This window comes from Chrysemys picta, chromosome 1 (genome assembly GCF_011386835.1).
Source record: "Chrysemys picta bellii isolate R12L10 chromosome 1, ASM1138683v2, whole genome shotgun sequence".
In the NCBI taxonomy this organism is placed as follows: domain Eukaryota; kingdom Metazoa; phylum Chordata; order Testudines; family Emydidae; genus Chrysemys; species Chrysemys picta.
The window spans coordinates 260,414,051-260,438,180 of record NC_088791.1 but is presented as its reverse complement, the minus strand read 5'-3'; the positions used below and the strand labels follow the sequence as shown (position 1 = coordinate 260,438,180).

At 40.4% G+C, this 24,130-nt stretch overlaps 1 protein-coding gene across 2 annotated transcripts in view; it reads left to right on the top strand.

The window, feature by feature from the left end:
• GPC6 (glypican 6) overlaps positions 1 to 24,130 on the top strand; it is a 1,150,448-nt gene that overhangs the window by 679,495 nt on the left and 446,823 nt on the right. The gene's annotated exons all lie outside the window — the stretch shown is intronic.

Sequence of the window (24,130 nt, the reverse complement as noted above, 5' to 3'; positions counted from 1 at the left end):
TGGGCAGAATGAAACAAATCCAGTAATACAATTATAAGATAAAGTCCTGGATTAGTAGTGAAAAATAGGCCCTAATAATTGTCAGTGATTACTTCTAGTTACAGAATGCCAGGCCATTGCTTTTTAAATACACTGAATCAATCTCACAAACTCTGTTTTTCATGGTTTATAAATAAACATTCACCAGTTTGTGAGAGCTATAAATAAAGGTCAATATTGAATGTCACACTGACTCAGAATGTAATTATTGTGGGGAGGGGAGTACAAATATGACATGCTGATAAGCCAGGGTAACTAAGAACCAAAACAAATAGTGCCTTAATGTTGGAATATGTGATTTTGAGGAGTGATAAAGTGCTACCTGTAATGTATATTTTAACTGCATTGGCTGAAAAGAGATCCTCTACTAGGGAAAAAGATCTAGAATGGACCACCATGAGACATTTCCACTGATTTCTACTGGACCGTAGTCCCCTAGTTCTGTTTGTTAATTTCCGAACAGCCATCCCTAACTGGCACGGCCTTTATGTCTACTTGCGTGATTTTTGTTTGAGTTGGTTTGTTTTGTTTACAGTAATCATTTTTCATTTATCTTTCCAAGCATTGACAGAGTATTACGTGAATGGGTCAGTTTCTTCTCCTTCTTCCAGCTCTTCTGTGCCACTCAGGCAGTGGAAAAGGGCCAGAATCTGCCCAGCTGGGGATACCTCCAGTGTGGGGTGCTCTCAAGGGGCATAACATTCTTAGACTGCTGTAACTTACATTGTTGTGGAGCTGGCTTGTGACTTGGGGAGCTATAACTGGCTCCCTGACTGCCCCCTTCCTCCTTTCAACAGATAGTGGCCTAGAGTCTCTCCTGCACCTATCTTGTTCCATTAGGGTTGTTCTAGGCTCTGGATAGAACACATCATAATATGTTGCATATTTCCAGATGCATATTCTCAAGAATTTTAATTATCTATATATAGAATCATAGAATATTAGGGTTGGAAGGGACTTCAGGAGGTCATCTAGTCTAACCCCCTGCTCAAAGCAGGACTGATCCCAGACAGATTTTTACCCCAGTTCCCTAAATGGCCCCCTCAAGGATTGAACTCACAACCCTGGATTTAGCAGGCCAATGCTCAAACCACTGAGCTATCTCTCCCCCTCCCCCCAAAAATGGAGAGAAGCAGCATCAAGTGCTGCCTGAGCCCCTAAAACAGGCCCCACCCCTACAGGTACCTAGCCCCACCTTCTTTCCATAGTATTTGTACAGTCTTTCTTTCACTGTTCACATTCACTTTTCTGATTTCTACTAGATTATTTATTTCTCCTAGGGCACTCATGTATCAAGGAAGGTTCCTGCCTGAACATGAACTTTAATAGTTGGAAAAGATTTGAAAGCGTATAGATATATAAATAATTGGCTAACGTTCCAGATCAAGATGTTTTACCTTGGAATGATAGACCTGGAAACGATGTCTTTAGCTCCCTTTTTGCTTCCACACACAGTACAAATGATTTCAGTCTGAATTGCAACAGATTCCACTGATTCACCACTTTTTTTATAATTCTTCTCCATTCCCTTTACAGTCTCAAGGCTATTCTGATCTCTTTTACACCAGTGTAAATCTGGATTACATCTGCTGAAGTCAATTTACATTGATATACTAGAGATCATTGGCTGGCTAGCTGGCTGGCTATCTATATTCTTTGATTATACACTGCCAAGTCTTGAGTCTTGCAGCAGCCCTTCATCCCAAAACCAGGATGCTTAATAGCATCTTCTAAAAGTAAAAACTACTCAGCTGATGAACCTGATTGTCTCTATACCACCCCCTTACTTAGCTCATAGTGTACTTCACCCTTATGGCACAGAAAATGCTCTCTAGTTAAGTTATGTAGGAAACTTCTACATACATATAAAGAACTAAAGCACAAACCATATCAGGCTGACCACCTCATAAAATACTAACACAAACCATTACAAAAATAGTCACTACCACAAAGCAACATTACTCGGAAGCTCTATCCGGTATTACTGAGAAGTGCACATCTAAATCAATCTTTTCAAGATTGCAGATTAACTTTACACTACTATAAAAGATCTTGGTGTGGCATTTCAAATGCTAAGCTAAAGAAGAGGTGCAGAGATTCTTCATAGCTCCCTGAATGAGGAAATGTGATAAGCAATGATGAGATCCAAAGCTCACCCATTGCTCACTAGTGTCTCTCCCGCTGACGTTGGCAGATTTGGGCATTCTGGAGCACATCTGTGATTAATCTTCCTGCAGCTTTACAATTTTGCTGCTTTAGCACAGGAGAGTAAAAAAAATTACAGAAGAATCATATGGAAGGAAATTAAAAAGTCTGAAGGTTAAACAATGCTCAGAGACTTGTATCATCTTGTGACATGCTGACTTTTTAGAGCTACTGTAGTTACCAATCATCTATCTAAACTGTTTTAGGAGGCGGCCAATTGAAGCAATGCTTTCTAAGCATGATTTGATAAAAGCAATTCATTACATTTCTTATGTGGATCAGAAACATAAAGAATAATAGATATTTCTCCCTTCAGGTTTGTACAGAACACATTATTGAAGAAAATATCTAATTTATCTAAAACTCTGCTTGTCAAGAATATTAATTAGAGTTGAAATGGATGTCAGTTGACATTATTATAGCTTAGCTAGTAGAGCCATCAGCTAGAAGTTGAAGAATTCAGGTTTCCTAGGTTATGTTTAAGTGATGTGCTGATTAATCCTAAATTATACATATGGGACCAGATTCAAATCTCATTTGTGCAGACATCTGTACAAAATTGGTTCCATTAACCTCAAATGAGATTGGACTCTGGGCTATGGTCTCTGATATAAAAATAACATTCCATTTTAAAAGAAACTATATTAAAATATCAATGTAGATGCAAAATGAAGCACTCAGAAGTCAGGAAATGACAACGTTGAGATTTGTCTGTGATTTTTAAATCACCGCCTTCTATGTATAGCACTGTCTCATATTTTTTCCTCACAACACAAAATCTTCATTTTCTCTCTCTATGCATAAAGATGACTCAACTTTTTTTAAAACATCCAGGAAGAATTCCCTTCCTGGCTGAGAACAAAATGTACTAGATTGAAAATGAGAAAGTAGAACTTTGAGTAAGGTGTAAGGAGCTGAAAATAACCTTTAAAACTTGAAGGATTTGGGCTATCTCAACTGTAGACACCTGTCATGGTGACAGGGCTAGCTGCACCTCCATTTTCTTTGTGGTCTCTCTGCAACCCCTTCCCCCCAGGTTTGAAGACTTCTGCCTTTATCTCTCTTGGGACAGAATTTTGCAATTCTCCCATTCCTGGACTAGCCATAGACTATCATACCCTGTTTATCAACCGCGCTTACTCTGCAGGTTGGACTGAGTTCAGGCACCTGCGGTGCTTCCCTCTGTGGGTCTGTGACCAGTGCTAAATATAATGATCAAACAGCCTTCTGAAAAAACAGAGTTTTGTTTATTTTTCAGGAGAAACAAAGCTCTTAGAGAAGGGGGATTTTAAAACACCATACACTCTATATACAGATATATCTTACCTAAAAGCTTACCATTCCCCAGTGGTAACTTAGGCTAGGTCTATACTACCCGCCTGAATCGGTGGGTAGAAATTGACCTCTTGGAGATCGATTTATCGCGTCCCATCGGGACGCGACAATCGATCCCCGAATCGGCGCTCTTACTCCACCAGCGGAGGTGGTAGTAAGCGCCACCGACAGAAAGCCGCAGAAGTCGATTTTGCCGCCGTCCTCACAACGGGGTAAGTCGGCTGCGATACGTCGAATTCAGCTACGCTATTCACGTAGCTGAATTTGTGTATCTTAAATCGACTCCCCCCTGTAGTGTAGATGTACCCTTAGGTAGACCTTACTTCTTCAGACACCACATCAGGTACCTGTGTCTTGGATTGATTCTTCTGAACAACTCCCTCCTGTCTTGAGAGAATCTTCCTTTTTAAACCTACCAGACTTCTTTTGATATCCTGTGTTTGCAGACCTGTCCTGGCATTATCTCTTACCAACCCTCAAGTGTCTGTGGACAAGTGGCTTATCCATTTGTTTTACTTCCTACTTGTTATTCCTCACAGCTCCCTATTAAACAAAACCTATATATTTGTAAAGTAAACATCCTAACAACTAGTTTAACATCCAGTATTAATATTTTTACAGAACAGCTCCATTTCAGTCACAGCATCACTAAACACACCACCTATAATTTAAATAATAAAAAAAATGAGAGCGAGAATGAAGGTACTTGTGACCATTTCCCAACTGTAGTAACATAAAAGATGCACAGTCCATTCTGAAACAAAGCATTAGCATTATGGTGGTGGCAATGCAATGGGATATGCTAGTAGTTTTCACACTTGTTACATTTAATCCACACATTTAGCACTTTCTTTCAGGCTAGATTACTGCAATAGGTCATTCTTGGAGCTGATTGAGAAGGGCCTATGAAAGCTGCAGCTCACCTCTTGAGTATGAGTAATAGGTGACAGAACATCACAGAACTCCTCATCCAAATCAGGACCCACTTTAAGGTCACGTTCTACAGCTTCCAAGTCCTAAGTGGGCTGGGTCTTAGTTACCTTGGGGACTGCATCTACCTCCATGAGCACTTCTATCAAAGAGCATGCCCTGGCTAATGCAGCCCAGATCCTTTACAGTGAATGGCCCTGAGCTATGTAACTCGCCAAGCAATGATAACCAGCATCAGTTCATGCATCAATTCTTTGAAGCATCATCTTTCACATTCAGTATCCACTGTCAGAAACAGGTGCAGCTCCGCCAGTGTAGACAGAATGAGCCAGAGTAGACCATTTTCAGTGATGAGAAGACCTGCTTGGTGTGCTGACAACAGGTAAGAAATATGCTAAATCTACAATGCAAGATATAAGTATTTTCAAAGGCGTCTTCCTCCAATGAAAAGGAATTCAAAGGAAAATTGGTGTCTCTGTCCTCAGAACTTTTACCAAACACAAACTGTAGAAAAGCTACTGAAAGAGGGTCAGAGAAGATTCATATAAAGATGATACAACATTTAATCTAGTATCCTGCACCCAACTACTACACTGAGTGATCTAGACAGATTAAATTGATAAAATGATTCACACAGAAGAACAATAGAAAAATATGCAGCTAGACCCTTAGGTAAGCATTTCATAGGCAGATTCTACACTGCAGTCCAAGATATGTAAAGGAAAGTCCCTTACATCAGTGTTTCTCAAACTGGAGTCACCATTTGTGTAGGGAAAGCCCCTGGCGGGCCGGGCCAGTTTGTTTACCTGCCCCGTCTGCAGGTCCGGCCAATTGCAGCTCCCACTGGCCACAGTTCGCCGCTGCAGGCCAATGGAAGCTGTTGGAAGCGGCACGGGATGAGGGACGTATTGGCCGCCGCTTCCAGCAGCTCCCATTGGCCTGGAGCAGCGAACCGCAGCCAGTGGGAGCTGCAATTGGCCGAACCTGCAGACGGGACAGGTAAACACACCGGCCCGGCCCGCCAGGGGCTTTCCCTACACAAGCAGTGACCCCAGTTTGAGAAACACTGCCTTACATGATGAGAAGACCTTTGTGGGAAGAATCAGCCTGAAACCTTCCTCTTCTTTGTCTGACTGTAAATTTTAAAAGTCACAAAGGGACAGCTGGATAACTCCACTGCTAGACACTAACCAGGCTTTTCCACCCAGCTAAACAGATATCCATCAGCAGTAAATGCTTTGAAGGCAGTAGAAATAAGAAAACCTTTATGGGGAGATTACAAAGCCACAAAGGGGAATTCAGCATCCAACACCCATCGACTTCATTGACTTTCTGTAGGAGTTGGGCACCTAACTCCCCTTATTTGTGTTTGAAAAGTGACTTTGAACATTTTTCCCACTTTAGCCAAAATTAATAAGGGATAGGGAATAGTACAGTTTCTATTTCATTTTGTCAAATTTAGGATTCGATTGCTATTTGAAATTCTGTTGGCCATAGTCTTGGTCACTGGGGACTAGAAATGTTATGTTTCTATTCATTTGAGGCTGGAGGAAGTGTGTTTCCCATTTGAATTAAGATCCTTTATTGTTGACTTTCTCCAGTGGATGATTGCGTTATGCCTTCCATTCACACTTTCCTTGTGTTAAGATTTGGTAATTTTGTCCTGTGAATGTATGGTACTTTACAAATATAGCAGCTTGATAGGTAATTTTGTATTATATTGCCACGGAATACTTTTAAAGTGAATTTATGTTGCCATGGAGGCACTATGCTGCCCAGCAGTTCGTGTGAAGAGGGCCTGAGGTAAGAACCTTTGTTTTTCACTCAGTTTGATCTTTAGTTTTGAGTTTCCAGTCTAAAATAGTATTTTCAGTGATATTTTCTGTCAATTGTGTGTGGCTACTTTGACATTTGGCTTGCAATCCAAAAGAAAGAAGGCTGAAGGCAAACTTAAACTTTTCTCCTGGTGATCTTAAAGTAAACTTCAAGGAAGCAAGCTACCATTACATAAAATATATGAAATAGAGGCCCTAGGGAAAGCTCTTGGTATCCTATCCGTCATGCATGACATGTACTTTTGTAGGACAGATAAGCACTGAACATCTTTCATCATCTTTTCTTGCAGTCCACATCCCTTTTTAGAGTAAAAGAGAGAGACACTGGACCACAGTATGACTACTGGCAGAAATTTCCAGAGACCCTCATGATTGAAATTCTTCTGGGAGTCCTCAGGCTATTTTCTTGCCCAATGTACTAGACTAAGAAAATCTCTTAACTCTGAGTGAACATTTTATTATTGTTGTACAATGCTTTCCATCTAAGCTTCCAGCATTTAACACTGAAATGGAATACATTGGCTATAAACAGTTCACACCCTTTTTTTCTGAATCAGAGAGTGAAAATTATCGAGTGGAATATACTTATGGTTGTGTTGTAGTCATCTAACTTTTATGTCTCTTAAACTAATAGAGGAGGCTGTGCGAGTCTCCCAGTTTGACATATTATTTTAGTTCCAATACTAATTTTCTTCCTATTCCTTACATTTTGCTATTTTAGCTGAAAAACGCAATAAAAGAGAGAAATATAAGAGAGAAAAGAATGTGTTTGATATAATAAAACTTATTAACAGTTTTAAGTATGCAGTAATGCAAGAAGTAAAATACAAAGATATTTTTTATTAAGATTGCACATTAAATTTTGCATAGGGGCCCAAATGCTGAAGTCCTTACTCAGTCAACACTCTCTGACTGACTTCAGTGAGTTTCCCTGACTTAAAGATAAGGACTTACAGATTTGGCCTGGTGCTTTTTAGATGTAAAATATATTAAACTCCAGGTATGCTTTTTCATATCTCTTCCTTTGACACACACTAATGGATCACTTTATTGTGTGCCCATTTGACATTATCGCATGTTTTAACTCCCTGAATTTCTCGTTATTTCTAACAACCTGAATGCATTGCCAGGCTTCTTCAAAAGACAGTTCGGTTTTGCTACCTCATCTTAAAAAAGATTTAGCAAATAAATAAATAAAGAAAGAAAGCAGAACAAAGGCAACAGAAATATTGAAGTGGAGCTTACATATATTTAAAGACTAGGACTGTTTAGTTGGCAAGGTGTAGAGTAGAAGGAGATTTTCTAGAGGTAAATAAAATAGTAAATGGTATACAGCAGATTAATTGAATGGTCGTATTTACCCTTTTCCGTAACACGAGAGATAGAAGGCTCCTAATGAAATTAAAATGCAGCAAACTTAGGACCTGATCCAATGTACATTGAAGACCATAAAATCAGATAGAAGAAAAAGTTTATTAAAGCAACATACTGTATAGTGAACCTAAAGAATTCATTGCGAGAGGATATTGTTGAGGGAATTTGAGGCAAATAATAGTATTTTTTTCAAACAAAGAATGAGCATTTAAATGTATAAAAATATTACTGACAGTTACAGTAGACAAAATTAATATAGATTATCAATATTTGTGGATGAGGATATAAAGGGATCACTGGTGAGGTCCAAGATAAATTTCCCCAGTTGGTTTCGTTTAAGCATATTGTAGGAGTTTAATATCTTTTCTGAAGCCTCCAGCATTGCTACTGTCAGAGGCTACATCTACACTTCAGCACTTAGAGCGGTGCGGAAACACCAGTGCAGCTGTGATGGTATAGTGCTTGTGGTGGAGATGCTCTAAACTGACAGGAGAGCGCTCTCTGTAAGCTTAATAACTCCTGCCTTTGCAAGAGGGTGTAACTATGTCAGTGGGAGAAGCACTTCCACCAACATCGTGCTGTGTTAGGGTGACCATATTTCCCAAAGGGAAAATGGGACACTGCACAGAGCTGGGTTGGAGTTGCAGCTAGCAAGGGATGTTAAGAGTAACAAGAAGGGTTTTTACAGGGATGTTAGCAACAAGAAGAAGGTCAAGGAAAGTGTGGGCCCCTTACTGAATGAGGGAGGCAACCTAGTGACCGAGGATGTGGAAAAAGCTAATGTACTCAATGCTTTTTTTGCCTCTGTCTTCACGAACAAGGTCAGCTCCCAGACTGCTGCACTGGGCAGCACAGCATGGGGAGGAGGTGACCAGCCCTGTGTGGAGAAAGAAGTGATTCAAGACTATTTAGAAAAGCTGGACAAGCACAAGTCCATGGGGCCAGATGTACTGCATCCGAGGGTGCTAAAGGAGTTGGCAGATGTGATTCCAGAGCCATTGGCCATTATCTTTGAAAACTCATGGTGATCGGGGGTGGTCCTGAATGACTGGAAAAAGGCTAATGTAGTGCCCATCTTTAAAAAAGGGAAGAAGGAGGCTCCAGGAAACTACAGGACAGTCAGCCTCACCTCAGTCCCTGGAAAAATCATGGAGCAGGTCTCCAAGGAATCAATTTTGAAGCACTTTGAGGAGAGGAAAGTGATCAGGAACAGTCAGCATGGATTCACCAAGGGCAAGTCATGCCTGACTAACCTAATTGCCTTCTTTGATGAGATAACTGGCTTTGTGGATGAGGGGAAGGCAGTGGACGTGTTTTTCCTTGACTTTAGCAAAGCTTTTGTTATGGTCTCTCACAGTATTCTTGCCAGCAAGTCAAAGGAGTATGGGCTGGATGAACGGACTATAAGGTGTAAAGAAAGCTGGCTAGATCCTCGGACTCAATGGGTAGTGATCAATGGCTCCATGTCTAGTTGGCAGCCGGTATCAAATGGAGTGCCCCAAGGGTTGGTTTTGTTCAATATCTTCATTAATGATCTGGAGGATGGCGTGGATTGCACCCTCAGCAGGTTTGCAGATGACACTAAACTGGGAGGAGTGGTAGATATACTGGAGAGTAGGGATAGCATACAGAGGGACCTAGACAAATTAGAGGATTGGGCCAAAAGAAATCTGATGAGGTTCAACAAGGACAAGTGCAGAGTCCTGCACGTAGGACAGAAGAATCCCATGCACTGCTAAAGACTAGGGACTGAGTGGCTAGGAAGCAGTTCTGCAGAAAAGGATCTAGGGGTTACAGTGGACGAGAAGCTGGATGAGAGTCAACAGTGTGCCCTTGTTGCCAAGAAGGCTAACGGCATTTTGGGCTGTATAAGTAGGAGCATTGCCAGAAGTTCGAGGGACATGATCATTCCCCTCTATTCGGCATTAGTGAGGCCTCATCTGGAGTACTGAGTCCAGTTTTGCATTCCACACTACAAGAAGGATGTGGAAAAACTGGAAAGAATCCAGCGGAGGGCAACAAAAATGATTAGGGGGCTGGGGCACATGACTTATGAGGAGAGGCTGAGGGAACTGGGATTATTTAGTCTGCAGAAATGAATGAGGGGGGATTTGATAGCTGCTTTCAACTACCTGAAAGGAGGTTCCAAAGAGGATGGATCTAGACAGTTTTCAGTGGTACCAGATGACAAAACAAGGAGTAATGGTCTGAAATTTCAGTCGGGGAGGTTTAGGTTGGATATTATGAAAAACTATTTCACTAGGAGGGTGGTGAAGAACTGGAATGGGTTAACTAGGGAGGTGGTGGAATCTCCTTCCTTAGAGGTTTTTAAGGCCAGTCTTGACAAAGCCATGGCTGGGATGATTTAGTTGGGGATTGTTCCTGCTTTGAGCAGGGGGTTGGACTAGATAACCTCCTGAGGTCTCTTCCAACCCTGATATTCTATGATTCTATGGCTTGAGCCGTTTGCCTGAGCCTCCCCCTCCCCGCCACTCCCCAGGAGGGCTGTCCCAAGCTGCTTGCCCGAGCCCTGCCTGCCCCCCCCCACAGGAGCCTGGGGTTACTGTTTGCTCAATCCCCTCCTGCCCTCCCCCACCCCCCCCACGTACGAGCCCTGCATCTGCCCCGTGCAGAGTTGTCATTGCTGCTCGCTCCTCCGCACCGCATCCCATTTTTTTGACAAGTGAGCATTTGTTCTGTTTGTTCTTGCTAACTGCTCAAGTCAGCAAGAGCAAATGGGCTAAATGCCCACTTTTCGCAAAAAATTTGGGACGGCCGGGGCAGAGCATAAAAAAGGGACCATCCCGGCCAAAATGGGATGTATGGTTACCGTATAACTTACGTCGCTCAGGGGTGTGGATATTTCACACCCCTGAGCGGCATAAGTTATACTGAAGTAACTTATAGTGTAGACAAAGTCAGAGACGGGATTCAAACTATAGACCGAGCAGTTCCTGTTCGTAGTGGTAACTCATATGTCCTGCAACATTTGATTGCAAACAAAAAAAGCAAAGAGATCGCACAAAACAAAATAAAGCAAACAAATAAAATCCTCCACTCCAGCCAACTTGACAAATTCCTGCTTACTCTGAATATCTGTAAATCAAAGTGGTTAACCATGTTTTGTTTGCTGGTTTAGGATTGCTAGCGGGACAATGTTTATACAGTGGTACCAACAACAAAAAAGCTATGAAAATATATTGACTTGCATTATTCATCTTTTTTACTCAATTATTTATCGGTGAAGATATTTATTCCTCTCTGTATTAGAATGCTCTATGAGCCAGGACTTGAACAAGAGCTGTAGCATGACAATACAAAACACTATTTGAAAGAGGTGTTGTCAGAAGAGAAAGCAGAGTGCTATATCATAGCTATCCTTGAAGAAAGTTTTGAACATTTCTCTTTCATCATTCCATCTGCGGAGATTCAATGCTACAAGGACATTACTTTAGGAAATATCAATAGAGTGTGGGGATTTATGAGCAACAATACAAATAAAAAAGTTTAATAAAGCTTGGCTTATTTGCATTAATAGTGCTGATGTAGTGAGCCAGGACCCACACAATTGAGTGTGTAAAGACCTAACACATTCTTATTGCTGGCTATGATATGACATGCAACAGACACTGACTCACAGAAAAGATCACTCAGAAAAAATGTTGTGTTAGCAAAATACACTGAGTCACCTTTTTTTTATCTTCATGATCAAGATAAGATTCTTCTTTCTGATGTGTATGTGTAACTCCTTAGTAGAGTTATAAGTATGCATTTATGAAGCTCTTTAAATTGGGTGAGCTTCACTGCTTATCCATGTAATGCTCCACTTGTAAATTTTCTTGTCAACATTCCTCCCCACCACAGGGCAGGGCAAAGGGGACTGATAACTAAGGCTGGGAGTCTTTCACAGAGGTCACCGAAGTCACGGATTCTGTGACTTTCCGAGACCTCCATGACTTCTGCGGCTGGTGTGGCTGACTCTAGGGCCACCCGAGCAGCTGAGGTGGCCCCGGGGCTAACCACACCAGCCGCTGCTTGGGTGACCCCAGGCAGCTGTTCCCAGGCCCCACCAAGAGGAGCAGTGGTGGGGCCTCTGGGCTGCCCCCCATCCGGATGAGTGGCAGTGGTGGGGCCCCAGGCTGCCCCCCGCCGCTCCAGAGCACCCCTCACCAAGAGCAGCAGTGTCTGCTGGAGTGCCCGCCCCCCAGCACCTAAGATTTAGTTAGGGGTATTTAGTCATGGACAGGTCACTGGCTGTGACTTTTTGTTTATTGCCCATGACCTATACATGACTTTTACTAAAAATACCCCTAACTAAATCATATCCTTACTGATAATGGAATATGGAGATTTGGAGCAGCTCATGCTGGTAATGACTGAATGCTATTACCTTCTGATTGCTGTTTGGTGGCCTATGTGAAATGTGTTGGTGATTACAGCCCTATCCCTAATGGACAGGTGCTGGACACATCCCTGCCAGTGAAATTTAACTGTTTGAAGAAAATTGTGTTTGCAGTGCTTTCAGCATTTGGATCCACATACCTGTGTGAACAGGTATTTTCACACATGAAATCTGTCCTCTGTCCCTCTTGGAGCCGGTTAACAACTGATCACTCAGAAGCCTGTGTGCAGCTTAAAGTATCCAAATACGTGCCAGACATTGGAAAACTCAGCAAGGAAAAGCAAGGGCAAGGATCATACTAAACTGATAAGATCTGCATTTTAATTTAATTTTAAATAAAGCTTCTGAAATATTTTGAAAACCTTGTTTACTTTACATATAACAGTAGTTTGGTTATATAATATATAGACTTATAGAGAGACCTTCTAAAAAATGTTAAAATGTATTACTGGAATGTGAAGCGTTACATTAGAGTGTATAAATGAAGACTCAGCACACCACTTCTGAAAGGTTGCCAACCCCTGATCTATGAACTGAACTCTAAAGGAACTTTTTGCAACTACGAAGCTCACCATCTCTGCTATGAATTTGCACCTCAGTGAATTGAACTCATGTCTGTATTTCACTAGGAGGGTGGTGAAGCACTGGAATGGGTTACTTAGGGAAGTGGTGGAATCTCCTTCCTCAGAAGTTTTTACGGTCAGGCTTGACAAAGCCCTGGCTGGGATGATTTAGTTGGGGATTGGTCCTGCTTTGAGCAGGGCGTTGGACTAGATGACCTCCTGAGGTCCCTTGCAACCCTGATATTCTATGATTCTATGTATATTGATATTCTAACCATATTCTCTCTGTGTTGTTTTTTAATAAATTTTAGTTTAATAAGAATTGGCTGTAGTGTGTATTTGGGTAAGATCTGAAACATTCATTAACCTGGGAAGTAATGTGTCTGACAGTGCTTATAACGACATCCCACTTCACAACAACATTCGGTGGCTAAGTCGTGGCAAGGTTTTGGTGTGCTTTGTAAACTGTTTTGATGCAATCAAGGCCTTTTTGTTGGGAAAAGAACAAAACTACCCCGAACTGGATGATGACAAATGGCTGTGTAAGCTCATGTTTCTAACTGACATCACTGCTCACCTAAACTAACTCAACCTCTGTCTCCAGGGTGCAGGGCAAACAGTTCTGGATCTTTATGAAGCCTGGAAAGCATTTGTTATGAAACTAGCAGTTTTTTCCAGGGATATTCAAACTTCTACTTTCCGCTACTTCCAACTCATAAAAGAGCTATCGACCCATTGCACTGTCAATGTCTTTTTGGCCCAATGCTTTCTTTTCTAATTAAACCTGAAAAGTTCAACAAAAGCGACTTGGATTTGTCTGTATTTCAGTGGATGGGTGTTGAAGATTTCAAATTCAACTCATTCAGTTAAAAACCTCAGAATTGTGAACATCAAAGTTTGTGGATCTGCGGAGCGCACTTGAAGCTACCGAGAGAGATCATGGTCTTTTATTCTAGATATGATTGTATCTTTATTTGGCAAATCATTGAACAAAATCTCCGAACTGCTGAGAAAAACGTTTTATATATTCCCCACATGTAAACGGCTTTCCGTTTTTTGCAATGCACTGTGCAATCTTGTAACTTCTTTCTGTAGCTTGATTTTTACTTACATTTAAGCTTTTAAAAACACTGCTTTGCTTCTCATAGGCTGCTACTGCCTTTTTGATCGATTCAGTCTTGTCTGCTTCATCAAGATAGGTTTTCTCATGTTTCGTTTCAAAATGTCGTCGAACACTTGATGTGCGACAAACAACACTTTCATAACAGAAAGCACAAATAGCACAGTCCTTCTTTTCAATAAATCCCAATGCGTCTGTCCAAGCAAGTTGAAATGATCAGACATCTAGCTTCGCTTTCTTAGGAGCTGCCATTTTGTCAAATGTTCCCTTCAACTCTCAGTGGGGAAAAAAATGGCGATAGAAGGCAGGCACAAGATTAAACGCAGCATGGTCTGATATAAGCAATTTTAAGATGGGGGTGATGAGCTGCACCCCTCTTGCCTCGTGTGCAACCCTCAGTGTCCCAGGCTGGGGACAGTGGGCTACAGCGGGGAGCTTGCAGAGCACTGATCCAAGGCCAGGAGCAGAGCCCAGGGTGGCCTGCTGGGACTCCAGGCCGGAAAGCAGGCTGAGCAAGACTGGAGATCCCAGCTGGCAGGAGGTCAGCGGCTGGAACCCCAGATCGGCAGCTGAGGTGAGTGGAGCTGGTGGCTGGTAGGGCTGAGCAGGGCCAGAGGCCTGGACCCTGTCTGGAAGGGACCTGCGTTGGAACTCTAACCGGAAGCAAGGTGAGTGGGGCTGCGGCGGCAACCCTGGCTGGCAAGGGGCCAGCAGCCAGAACCCCAGAGCAGCGACTGAGCAACTCAGCCCGCCGCCACTCTGGGGTTCTGGCCACTGGCTCCTGCCAGCCGGGGTCTCAACCCGCTGCCAGCCTGGGCGTTCCTTCACCCAGGCCAGCAGTGGGCGCTGAGTGGGGCTGGCAGTGGGACCCGGCTGGCAAGGGGCCAGCAGCAGGAACCCCAGAGAAGCGGCGGGCTGAGCGGCTCAGCCCGCTGCTGCGTGCCATCAAAAATCGGCTTGCGTGCCACCTTCAACACGCGTGTCGTAGGTTGCCGACCCCATCATAGATCATAGTCCAATGTCCAAATCTTATATTCAGGGCGTACCAGCAAAACTGGGACTTTAGTCTTGCAACTCAAACTTCCCCTGATGAAGTCTAAGCAGATCTGAGATGACAGAATCAGGAACCAAGGATCTTTTATACAATTTCATGTCTTTTGATAAGTTGGGATTTCCTTGGGGAACAAAAGATGATTAGGATGACTTTGAAAGAGGTCCATCACCGGTACTTAGCTATACGAATTAACATAAGGCCATTTGCTTTTTCCTCCACCATTCACAGTGCATTTTAAAGAGAGATTAATACCGAGATATCCCATGTTTACAATTCATTTAAATGGTAGGATGTTCTTTTGACCTCTGAATTATCAGAATACAGCATAGACAGGGACTATTGATTACATTGTCGACCTTACTCATACATATGTAAATACACAAAAACACAAACATTATCTTCCCACATGTCTTTTGTGGGTTATTTATTTTGCAGGATGTTTAACCCTTCTAGTCATGCGTCACACATGGGAAGATTAGTCAGCTCAGAGACTTAGTTGTATTAGCAAGAGAAAGGATTTGATATATCAAGAAATCACAGAGGCAGGAACATTTTTTCCATGATGCGGGCAATGTGGGAAAAAGTTATATTCCCATCAGCTGCATCTAGAGTGCTAGGAACATAACATAAGAATGGCCATATTGGGTCAGACCAAAGATTCATCTAGCTCAGTATCCTGTCTTCTGACAGTGGCCAATGCCATACCAGGTGTCCCAGAGAGAATGAACAGAACAGGTAATCATCAAATGACCCATCCCCTGTCACCCATTCCCGGCTTCCGGCAAACCATCCCTGCCCATCCTGGCTAATAGCCATTGATAGACCTATACTCCATGAACTTATCTAGTTCTTTTTTGAGGCCTGTTATATTCTTGGCCCTCATAACATCCTCTGTTAAGGAGTTCCACAGGTTTCCTGTGCATTGTGTGACGAAAAACTTCCTTTAGTTTGCTTTAAACTTGCTGTCTATTAATTTCATTTGGTGACCCCTAGTTCTTATGTTATGAGAAGGAGTAAATAACATTTCCTTTTTCACTTTCTCCACACCAGTCATGATTTTATAGATCTCTATCATATTCCCCCTTAATCATCTCTTTTCCAAGCTGAAAAGTCCCAGTCTTATTAATTTCCCCTCATATGGCAGCCGTTCCATACCCCTAATCATTAATTTATTGCCTTTTTCTGAACCTTTTCCAATTCCAATATATCTTTTTTGAGATGGGGCGACCACATCTGCATGCAGTAGTCAAGATGTGGATGTACCATGGATTTATATAGAGGCAATATGATATTGTCTGTCTTATTATCCATCCCTTTCTTAATGATTCCCTACATTCTGTTCACCTTTTTGACTTCTGCTGCAGCGGATGTTTTCGGAGAACTATCCACAATGACGCCAAGATCTCTTTCTTGAGTGGTAACAGCTAATTTTATATGTACAGTTGGGATTATATTTTCCAATGTGCATTACTTTGTATTATCAACATTGAATTTCATCTGCCATTTTGTTGCTGACTCACCCAGTTTTGTGAGATCCTTTTGTAGCTCTTCACAGTTTGGCTGGGACTTAACTATCTTGAGTAGTTTTGTATCATCTGCAAAGGAGATAGAATCAAAGAAATGCAGTGCTGAACAAGACCTCAAAAGGTCATCTAGTCCATTTCCCTCTGCTGAGGCAGCATTAAATATACCTAGACAGTTGTATTATAAATAAAATAAAATAAAGTATGAAGGAAGAAGGGGTGGTGGGGAGAAATTGGAGTGGTGTTACAGAAAGTAGGGAATGATCTGAGGAATAGGAAGGGATGATTCTGTGAATATGAGAGGGGAACAGATTTATGGCATTATTTATAGTTAGAGCTGTGCAAAGCCAGTGACAATTTTGTGTGATTGGTGGATTTGCATGAAGTGAAAACTGTGGTGTTCGTTTTCATGTTTCATGTTTCAAGCCAGTTATGAGAGACCGGACCCTGAAGAAACTACAACCATACCCCCAACTTAGAGGTGGAATTATACCCCCATAGGACTGTTTAACAGACACTGCAACACCTGTTGGTCCTTTTTCACTTCGGAAGGCTCCTGATTTTATGGTGGGTTAGTGGTGTGTCCTGCAGCATTCATCCAGTTGATTGTCTCACTGGATTGGAGTTTTACTCCAATTAATTACAGCTCTCTTCAACTACTAGTGCTGCTAGGGTAATAACAGTATTTCTGCTGTGGAAACAAAATTGCACCACATTTTAAATGGTGACATTTTCATGCAACAAAAAGTTCTTTGGTTTTGTGAGTTTTCTGAGAAACTTAATTAAACTTACCATCAGCTAAAACATGTGGAATGAAAATTCTGCACAGCTACACTGGCAATGTTGTTATGCTTGCATATAATGAAAAATATGATGCTCATTACCCCCCTGACCGCAATAGATACAACATACTTACATATATTTTGTTTTACATATGTAAATTCTGCTTTTTAGATCATTTCTATTTAACAAGACAGAGTAACTCTTTAAATTACTGCTGTGTTGCCATGGCATTGTGTGTGATATCCAAACAGAATATAATTGGAAAATCTGGATTGAATCAAATATTAAGTGCATATTTTATGCAATATCTTAGAGACAAGAGGATCTGGCTCGTAGGATTGGCTGTACTTTCGCATACAATGTTACTCCCTATTTATAATTTCATTTGAGTCCGTTGAGTTACACTGATGTAAAATCAGCATCAGATAACAATGCTTACATTTGGAAGGAGAACAAAGCCATCTTAGTCTATTTTATAAGGAAATCCAGAGTGCTGATCATGTGACTTAGCCCAGAAAATACTGAGCAAAATTTGCTCCCAAGTAGTGTGGTGATAGCTTTTTCTTACCTAAAATTTTGATACCTTATGATAGAAAAATGCTAATAATGGAAATTCATGATTATCAAATCTCTCCTCATCCTACTGTACAAAATCTCAATTATGTGAGCTTTAGCTGTAAAGATGTAGAGTAAAGTTTAAAATGAAGTGGAAGCATCTTAATTTTCTTTAAATGTATGTAAAATATGTTGATTCATGATTCGGCTCTTCTAAAATGAATAAATCAAGTGAATTAAAAGTGGGATTACCACAGGTCTATGGGCAAAATTGCAAATTTATATCTAAAATGGAAGATGTCGTTGTTAATGAATTATTGAGGTCAGTAGATTATTCATTATGAGAATGAATAACATTGGTAAATCAAAGAACTCGTAGGGAAAAAAATAGTAGCATTGATGTAGTAAAAGCATTGAATTCTTTTCCTGAGTTCAGCTACAGTGAGTGCATTTTATAGCAGTCTTTCAGCTTAATTAATGAATAGCAGCAAAGCATAACTATGAATGTAATATATAGGAAATTTACAGTTGTGAGATACTATCTGGGACAAGCAATACTTGATTATATACATTTCATAATCCATGTTTAAACTTCAGCCAGTATTAATATGACCAATTTACTGATTCCTCAAGCTGGGAGTCCACATCCCAGTGCAACCAATTGTTCTGATTGCTGTCAAAGGTATAGTGACATAAGCTGACTTTTTTGAGAAGGACGCAGAGTTTGGAACAGTTGCCTCAAATGAAATGTTGGTTGGAGAACTCTGTAGGGGGTAGAGAAGGGTGACTGAAAATCTGCAACTCTCAGTTCTCTGTCCCTTTTACAGTGTAGTGGAACAGAAATGGGCACTGGCAGGTATGAGCCATAGGGCTGCCAAGAGCTTCTTCTCCCATCAATATTCATATCTCAGGATTTGCTGCTGCAGAATGTAAAAACAGGTTTGATTTCAAGAGAGAATAAAGCTAAACTATTTGCAGAAGGTGTCCTTTCCAATGACAAATGATTTAAAGCAAATATAACTCATGAAAAAAATATCTGCAGACCCAAACAATGATACTCAAATATCAAGTATTCTTGATATGCTATCTTGATGCTTTGCATAGATTTAAACAGTTCTACTATCCTTAACAAGGTACATTTGCCTTTAGTGCTATTAATTTTTTATTATTTTTTTACCTATGACTCTGGGATTTCATTGTTGTTGTTTTTTTTAAAGTCATGATAGAATGCTGGTGTTCACTTCTTGATATAGAGCATGAAAAGAACCTGGCAAGAGTTACTGCCTCAGTAAATAGGAAAGGCCATTTTCTAACTGCCCCGACATTCTAATGGGTCTCTTCTCCAAGCACATGTTTAGTTAATGAAAGAACTGACTTCCTGACTGTTTCATAAATTATCTTCTGGTCTACTCAGCAAGTAAAACCCAATTTACGGAGAGAGATGAAAACGTCTCAGGAAGCTACAGAAATAGTAGGCAGCAAAGTTTGGGCACAACTTTTACTAAACTCACACAAGAATATAATTTATTTAATAACATCCCATTGCTCTAGCAATACTACAAAACCATGAAAAGAAGAACAGGAGTACTTGTGGCACCTTAGAGACTAACAAATTTATTAGAGCATAAGCTTTCGTGGACTACAGCCCACTTCTTCGGATGCATTATAGAATGGAACATATATTGAGGAGATATATATACACACATACAGAGAGCATAAACAGGTGGGAGTTGTCTTACCAACTCTGAGAGGCCAATTAATTAAGAGAAAAAAACAACAACTTTTGAAGTGATAATCAAGCTAGCCCAATACAGACAGTTTGATAATAAGTGTGAGAGTACTTACAAGGGGAGATAGAGTCAATGTTTGTAATGGCTCAGCCATTCCCAGTCCTTATTTAAACCGGAGTTGATTGTGTCTAGTTTGCATATCAATTCTAGCTCAGCAGTCTCTCTTTGGAGTCTGTTTTTGAAGTTTTTCTGTTGGAAATTAGAAAGGGAAAATACCTATTCAATCATCTAGTTCATCCTCCTGGGTGAATGTTCCATTGTTCCCAGCAATACTTACTCTAGTGCTTTTCCCTGTCTAGTTTTAAATATCTCTAGCAACTGGGCTTCCACCAAATCCTTGAGAGACTATTCCACAATTTAATAGATCTCAATGCAAGATAATTTTGTGTCATAATCTACCTTCTGTGCTAGAGACATATTCTGCAGATTAAAAGATTTATTAGCCCTTTGTTTTCATAAAAGAAAAAGATGTATTACTTCCTTCTCTCTTATGCATCTGTCATAGCAGTCTTAGTCCATATTTCTCATCAGGAAAAAATAGTCTTAGACACTCCCCCCCCCCATCCCTTGCCCACTAAAGACTAAGAATTTTAGAGGGAAGCTGATCTTTGTAGCCATTTTTATTTATATAGAGATTTATTCAGAAATATATTGTTCCAACCATGAAAGCTCCATGGGTTTCAGTGGCTCATGTGTCTTTTTCATTAAGCAAAATTTTCATTTTTCTTTCTTGCACATAGACCTCATGAGCAAAATCCTGGCCCATTGATGTTGGTGGCAAAAAACCCATACACCCCAGTGGAACCAATGTTTCACCCCAGAGTCCTATATTTTTAACTTAGTTGTTAATAACTGTTTACCAGATATTTATTATTTAGTCCCTCATACTAGACTAGTTCATGCCCACATGTGGAAATGATTTCTGTAGATGACACCATATCAGGAGAATTATATTTATGTATGTAGGAGGACTGAGGCTATCAGCCTTAAAGGGAAACAATGTACCAGTTTAGTACAGCTTGTTGACCTAATTCATTTGCAAATATATTTGAGTAAAATAGTCCTGTATCATTCTGCTGCTATTAATGGGGTCGTGTTATTTATGAGTATTCAAGTAATAGCTGATTATTTCTGAAAAAGTTGACAAATCCCCAAAGTTTTTTGTGGGTTATGGAATGCATGAATATTTGTTTGAAAATTAATGTGAAAAGCATATTAATAGTTATTGAACTCCTGTTCAAAAGCTTTGTCATCCAATCACATACAAGCAGATAGTTGAATCTGTGAATAACTCATATGGTGAAAACTGTTTGCTCAATGTTGTGCAAATATTTATGAATAATGAATAATTTCACAGAAATCAGAAGTGATTAGCAACAGAAAAACACCCTAAATTCACAGCAAATATTATTTGTAATTGATAATTCAACTAAGAGTACTGATTAATGTGAGAACACATGCTGTCTATGTACTTGTAGTAGTACTTACAGTTTGCAAGTAACTTTGTGTCTTTACCCTAATCTGTGTACTCCCACGTTAGCCAGGATAACATTAAAGATTTAGTGAAGGACTAACATGTGCCCAGTACATCTTTTGCTTTGCCCTTCATAAAAGAGCACCATATGCTCTGACACCAGTGAGAATTACAGTATGTATCTTAGATTCAATGCCTGTTTTTCACGGTGTAGGTAGAGCTCTAGCTTTTGGGGCTGTGTTCTTTTGACTTGTTCATGCTTGAGTAGGTTTCCTTGTATTAGCATGCATTCCATGAGAGTGCTTGTAGGTTGCACTTTTTGAAACTTACAAACACTTGCAAACCTGTGTTCTTAATGGGTTTCCCAGGAACCTACAGCAATTCAAACATTCTTTGGCAAAATCAAGTGCCTACATCTCTACTGCCATCTTTTCTTCTATTGTTCATGTTTCTCATTATGGCACAACAGGCAGTTGGCATCAACGTGGCATTGCTCTCATAAACAATGGCCTTCATGCAGATGGGATGGCACTAACAGCATTATATAGTCTGCCTGCCTAAACCTATCTTTGACTTGCAGCTGTGCCCTGGAAAACTGGCATAATACCTTGTTAGGGCACAATGCCTTCAACAGACAACAAAGTGTCTCGGTATCAAAGTGATTACAAATGAATATCATTTATGAGTGTTCAGGAACTTATTCCAAGCCACTGGCATTGGATAGAAGCATTACAATGAAGCCTTTATTATTTCTATTACTTAATGCAGAAGCTGCTACTGAGCACAGCCTGTTTCTTCTTACACATAAATATAAGTTTAAATTGTAGAATGAAATTCTGTACAATGTTGACAGAAGTTGTGGTAAACAATTTGGTTTCAGTGTCCAGTATTGCTGAGAATGCAGTCTGGAATCACTTGGGAGTATATCTAACTAACTAAACTCTGTGAATGGGATCACTAAATAAATGGTCCAAATCTGAATCAATAAATCTTTTTAGAAGAAAAATCCAATAAACATTTATGATGAGAATTGTGGACTCTGTCACAAATATAAGGCCAGATTCTGCATCCTCTCCACATTTGACTTCAGTGGGAGGGCTTGCAGGATCGAGCCCATGAATAGGAATCACTATTTTTTACTCCTGAGGACACAGGCAGAGTATTTATCATGTACATGGAAAAGTTATAGTCTTGGGCTGTATTTTATCTACTTGACATTGCAGTGAAGAGAGGATGTCTGAGGACACCCTCGCCCATGTGAGGCACCAGTCAGCTGATTATACCTAATCTGTTTGTACATAAGAATGGCCATGCTGGATCAGACCAAAGGTCCATCAAGCCCAGCATCCTGTGTTCCAACTGTGGCCAATGCCAGGTACCCCAGAGGGAATGAATAGAACAGCTAATCATCAAGTGATCCATTCATCCATGTGATGAAGAAATAATCTTGATATTGTAGGATATAAAGACATTACTATATGAATTGTATACAAAACTTTGCACTGCAATATTAGCTTGTTTTCAGTTTATTCTATACAGCATATGCAATGTCCAAATATGTACTGTTTAAAGATCGTGCTTATTTCTAGTGACTGAATAGAAAATAGATATTGTAGCAAATCTAGCAGCAACTGCTGGAGAACATTAGCAAGAGCTGGATATTATGTGAGCTTTGACAGTAATTTCTAACCAGGCACACCTATTGGACCAATGTTCATATCACAAAGGAAAAGGCAAACTTTTTGTACTCATCTGTTTATCCATCAACAGTTTAAAACAGCTGAAAGCTCTTAGCGTTTGTTTCAATATTGTGATGCATATATACACAGTAATGATTATAACCTAGAAAAGGCTGAGTTTCAGCTTGCTGGGGGCACAGTGTTTATGTAGGTACCACAGCATCTGAATGTGGACTTCAAAATTGCATTTTTTCCTCCCACTGGGAAAAAACTGGATCAGACCCAAAGTATTCTTTGCAGAGAAGAACTGAGTAGTCAACCTTTTGATACCATATTAATTTTTTTTTAAATACACTTTCCATGTCAATAGTAGTTCATAAATTTGTATAAGAAACAATGTTGTTTATATGATCTGCATCATGACATAAACATAGGAAGGGGAATATTTTAAGTCAGCAGTAACTTGCCTATTCAGAAAAAAGTGCATTAAGAAGCATATTCCAGAGACTATCTTAGCAACCATTTTAAAGTGTGATTCTCATGTGATGAGTGGCTCTTAAATGTCTTGTAAGATGCTATGTTTATTTTCTCTCAGTGACTGCCCTGTCACACTTGCTCACTTAACTTCCCCCACCCCCACCCCCTAACTGCTGGTCTTGTATCATGAACCTAGGATCTGAACATTAAACTGGGTTATTTTCTGGCTTCTGCTAAGATTCAGCAGGCCAGGTTCAGGTTTCACCTTTTTGCACTGAACTGGCTCCAACAGGGAAACACAATTGCAAGCAAGGGCAGAATTTTGCACTGTAATTGGAACAATTCTGGAGATGTACGAACCAGAAGAGAATTCAGTTAATTCTCCTGTAGCTCTGTTCGCTGTGCAGTGCTAAGAGTGAAAATAAACAAACATCGATTTTTGTCACTAGACAGATATAACACATACCGGCAACTGAAATGCTGAATGACACGATGATATTTTTACATAGACTATTTTCAGATTAGAGATGCCCTTCAAAGTTCCCTTAAGGTTTTCAGTACAATTTTATTTGACCTTTTTAAAATACCACCTCCAGTAGGCAACAGATTCTCCTTGTTGCAGTTGATAAAAGCTGGTTTCCCATTAGTAGTTTGTAACGCTGTGGGTGCTAGGAAATATGAAAATCAAAGTTGGTTTAATTATTGAACTTATTAATGATGCCATGTGTCAAATTTCTTATGAAGTTAGGACCAGCCTTAGGCTTGTTCACCAGGTCTGTGAAACATTTGGCCACCACAGCCACCACCTCCCATTCAAAATTGAGTACAGCTGCACTTCTCCAAGTAACCTTCCCTCCCCTGTCTCTTATCCACCATGCTTCTGCTTACTCTGTATTTATGTGAATGAGCAATGCACCCTTCATATTTATACAAAGAAAGGAGAGAGCTTGTGTCTCTGAAATAGGAATAGGGTGACCAGATAGCAAATGTGA